The sequence below is a fragment of the Nicotiana tomentosiformis genome, chromosome 12, assembly GCF_000390325.3.
Source record: "Nicotiana tomentosiformis chromosome 12, ASM39032v3, whole genome shotgun sequence".
NCBI classification, from domain to species: domain Eukaryota; kingdom Viridiplantae; phylum Streptophyta; class Magnoliopsida; order Solanales; family Solanaceae; genus Nicotiana; species Nicotiana tomentosiformis.
In genome coordinates this window covers 121,857,904-121,862,903 of record NC_090823.1, presented here as the reverse complement: position 1 = coordinate 121,862,903, position 5,000 = coordinate 121,857,904, and positions in this window count along the sequence as shown.

Here is a 5,000-nt window from a genome sequence, read left to right as displayed (position 1 = left end):
GTTTTAACAATGAATTAATAATGAGATAGACTAAGCAATCTAAAGTGAATATTCATTGAGACGAAGTATGATATTAAGTGAAGGAAAGGGGAATTTTAGGAAAAAGATCTTTTTTTTAGATCTTTTTCCCCTTACTCTTTAATATCATCGTAATTTTTTTGCTATCACTCTAGATCGTATATAAAATAGTTGTATATTTAGATTCCCCTATTCTATTCCCTAAGTTAAGTAATTCTCTTGAGCCACCCACCATATTTATACATTGCTTTGGGCTAAGCTAAATAAGACTATTTCAATGATGGCCTTCCATGGATTCACCTATATAAGCCGCGGCTAAAGTTGCAAAAATAAGAGCTTGAATACCACTTGTAAATAATCCAAGGAGCATGACAGGTATAGGAACTACTAAAGGTACTAAAGAAACAAGAACAACAACTACTAATTCATCAGCTAAGATATTCCCGAAAAGTCGAAAACTAAGTGATAAAGGTTTTGTGAAATCTTCTAAGATGTTAATGGGTAAAAGGATTGGGGTTGGTTGAATATATTTTCCGAAATAACCTAATCCTTTTTTTGTAAGACCCGCATAGAAATATGCCACTGATGTGAGTAAAGCCAAAGCAACAGTAGTATTTATATCATTCGTGGGTGCGGCTAACTCCCCATGAGGTAATTGTATGATTTTCCAAGGTAAAAGAGCTCCTGACCAATTAGAAACAAAAATAAATAAAAACATAGTGCCAATAAAAGGAACCCAGGGCCCATATTCTTCGCCAATTTGAGTTTTACTCACATCTCGAATAAATTCAAGAACATATTCGAAGAAATTCTGACCCCCGGTCGGAATGGTTTGTGGGTTCCGAACAGCTATAGTGGCTGAACCCAATAAGATAGCAATTACAACCCAAGAAGTAATAAGTACTTGGCCATGTACTTGGAAACCCCCTATTTGCCAATAGAAATGTTGGCCTACTTCCACACCGGATATATCGTATAACCCCTTTAGAGTATTGATGGAACATGATAGAACATTCATATTGCCTTGCCCTCTGAAAAAATTGAACTTTAAACAAAATTTTTTGATTCAACCATCTCTTTGTCTGTCTACTTGAATCGGATATTTGGAATACCAACTAAGATTTAGAATACTAATAAATCACATAATATCCCCAGCTATTTTTATCTCTTTTTTGAAATTCAGAAATAGTAAGCGATTCCATAAGGGATTTCTGAAGTAAGTTATTTATCTTATTATGTTATTATTAATCAAGGATTTCTTATATAGCTAGAACGACCCTCACAAATTGCGAATACTAATTTGTTAAGAATTAATCGGATTGAGGATATGGCGTCATCATTCGCTGGAATTGAAATATCTGCGAGATCGGGGTCACAATTTGTATCGGTTAAATAAATTGTTGGAATTCCTAAAGTAATACACTCTCGCAGGGCCGTATATTCTTCGTGCTGATCAACGATGATTACAATATCGGGTACCCCTGTCATATATTTAATCCCGCCCAGATATGTTTGCAAGCGAGATAATTGTCTTTTCAACATAGCTGCATCTCTTTTCGGGAGACGGTTGAGTCTCCCTGTTTTTTGTTCCATTCTCAAGTCCCTGAACTTATGAAGTCTTGTTTCGGTAGTGGACCAATTCGTTAACATACCGCCAAGCCATTTTTTATTAACATAATGACACCGGGCCCTTATTGCAGCCCACTCTACTGAATCAGCTGCTTTATTTTTGGTACCAACAATTAAGAATTGTTTTCCCCTACTTGCTGCGTCAAAAACTAAATCACAAGCTTCTGATAAAAAACGAGCAGTTCTAGTAAGATTTGTAATATGAATACCCTTACGCTTTGCAGAGATATAAGGCGCCATTTTAGGATTCCATTTCCTAGTACCATGACCAAAATGAACTCCTGCCTCCATCATCTCTTCCAAATTTATGTTCCAATATCTTCTTGTCATTTCTCCCCACACCCCCCCCTTTTTTTTATTCTTTTTCAAAAAAAAAGAGACGAGGAACCCTGAACTGAAATAAATAATTGTTCCGATGGAACCTTCTCTTCTACCGTAGATTGGACGTAGATACACGACCCAAACCATTATTCTTTTCTATTCATTATTCTTTTTATTACCAAAGCAAATAACCATACCAAATGCAGATAGCGAAAGAGATGAATCCGTTGTTAGGAATCATTAAATCCTATAAATGATTGTTCGGGTATATCGTGGAAATTTTTTGAAAGACAAGAATCAAATAATTTTCTGTGGTGGAACAAAATATCTCTCATCTCCCCCTCGAATAGATTCTTTTTTTTTGTTTCCAAAGGAATGTTGTTATGTTGTTTTGAAGGGTGCACTAATCCCTTGAATCCGGTACCAACGGGTATCACCCCCCCCAAAACAACGTTCTCTTTCAGGCCTTTCAACCAATCGATACGACCCCGAAGAGCCGCTTTTGCTAAAACTCGAGCAGTCTCTTGAAAACTCGCTTCAGATATGAAACTTTGAGTATTGAGAGATGCTCTTGTTATTCCCAATAAGACGACTCGGTAACAGATCGCTTCTTCCAAAGCGCGCCCCATTCGTTCTGCTCGCAACAATCCAATAAGTTCTCCGGGTGAAAAAACATTAGACATTCCATCTTCTGAAACCAACACTTTTGATGTTATTTGACGTACAATAATTTCTATATGCCTATTATGAATCTGCACCCCCTGGGAGCGATAAACCTGTTGGATTTTATTAACCAAAGAGATTCGGCTTTGCGCTATAGTTAGCTCAGCACCAATCAAGAATCCCCAAGGAATTCCAAGAATTCTTGTTATACATTTGTTCCAACCCTCAATCCTCTTTTCTAGATTCATGGATATTGAATCAATCGAACGCACTTCTAATACCTGTTCTACTTTTGGAAGACCTTGTGTTATATCACCAGATCTCGATTTTTCATATATAAATGTAACTAATGTATCTCCTTCGTAAAGGGTTTCCCCATAATGGCCATGAACAGTTGCTCCGGGGGTGGCCAAATAAGGCTTAGCTGATCGTATCACTATCGAGTCAACTTGAACAAGTATAACTTGACCCGATTTTAGGGGCGGTCCGTTTTTGGCTATACATACATTTTCACAAATAAACTGTCCAAGACTAATTATTTTAGATGTCTCTTCACAATAATTGTGATGGAGAAAATACCAATTCAAATTGAATGGATTTAAAATAATGTTACGACATGGATCGGGATTAAAAATTTTTCCATTTTCATCCATTAAATAATAGTGAAATTTAATCACTTGAAAAGTCTGTTTTAAATTGTCAAGTTGCAAATAGTTAGTTACTAAGATCTGATTATGAGTTATTAAATGGTAAGATGAATAAAAATTCTCAATTGGAAGGGATGTTCCTAAAGGGCCCAATGAATTCCTAATTGGAATTAGGGGATCTTTTTTAATTGATTCTTTTATCACACTGTGATATTTTACATCCTTGAATGGCCCCATTCGAGAACAATTGGCTGCTGACAAAATTATCAACGACTGACATTCCTTATTTCTATTTAACAACGTATGAATAGTTCCTTGAGGTTGGTTAAGAGATTGTTGAATTTTTGCCTTGGAATAGGAATAAATGGAAGAAAAGGGGTTAATATTGGTACAATCTGATCCATTATCAGAGAGCAATCCTGACCCCGACGGATCATTCCTTTTTCCGATATATGAAATAGGGGATTTCACTAAGTTGATTCTTAGGAAATGTCGAATCAAACCATTTGTCCTTATTTCAACAAAAGAAGCACGGGCTTCTTCGCAAGAAGAACTTTTTTTGTCTTGGTTCCAATTTAATACTAAACAAGTCCGAACTAATTGAATACTTGTGTCAGAAATTCCTCGAATCGGTTTGCCATTTCCATAAAGGATATAATTGACAATTCGAAGTTGCACATTATCCCTTTCCTGCAATGGATCCGGTGGAAAAAGGGTTGCTAAATTTATACCGTCCGTTATTTCATATGTGACGACAGGTCGAACTAAAACAAAAAACCTTTTCTTGCTAGGTGTAATCCGTTGGACATAGATCCAATTTTTCACTTTTTTTGATTCCTTGGAATTTCTTTTTCCTGTTCCTGGTGGTATCAAAACGCCGGTATGTCGGGATATCTTATCTGTCTCTCCAGGAAAATGGATATCTCCAGAAAAGATTTTAAGTTCAATTTGTTTTTTTTTCTCTCCACCCGGACCAACCCACCGACTCGGCTTCTTAGATTTAAGGTGATTTGTGTATCTACCCCAACGATACTATTGTTCCGTACCATTATGGAAGAAGATCCGGGCAAGATATGCACCTCTTCAGGAATGAAAAAAAAAGATCTACTTTCATTTGGTACTTTGGACTAAATTCCTTGACTCCTCGATACTCAAGCAAATCCTCTTTTTTGATGACTGAATGCGTTTCTACAGTCCCATATTTAATAATGCCCGAACTCTTTCTTCTGTATCGAGGATCATCGAAATAAGCAAGAATACTATTTCGACGGAAAATACCATTTACGGGGATTTCAATCGAGATACCTGAACAGGGCATTAGTTCATTCTCGAGTTCTTGAATCGAGTGTAGTGGAATGATGAATTTATTTCTTCGCCTTTTTGACAATAAATCAGAATTCTCGTGGAGAATAGGCGAATATACGAGATTATACTGACCAGCACATATAATTCGATTAAGATCTGAATAATCAGGAATCCTATCTTCTTTTTTAACAGAAAAATCCGAACTAAATAATTTCTGCCTCGCCTGATCGTTGGTTACTGAGAGGTTAGAAGTATATCTTCGCTTACCAGAAAGAAAATGCGCATTCATTTGATCCTGATCCTTGTGGATCGAAAGGTAGACTAGACTGGACCTGCACGGCCCTCCTAATAATATCCATAAATGGCTTGTTTTTGGTAATAGATGAACATTACCATATGTAAATTCGGGTGCATGAT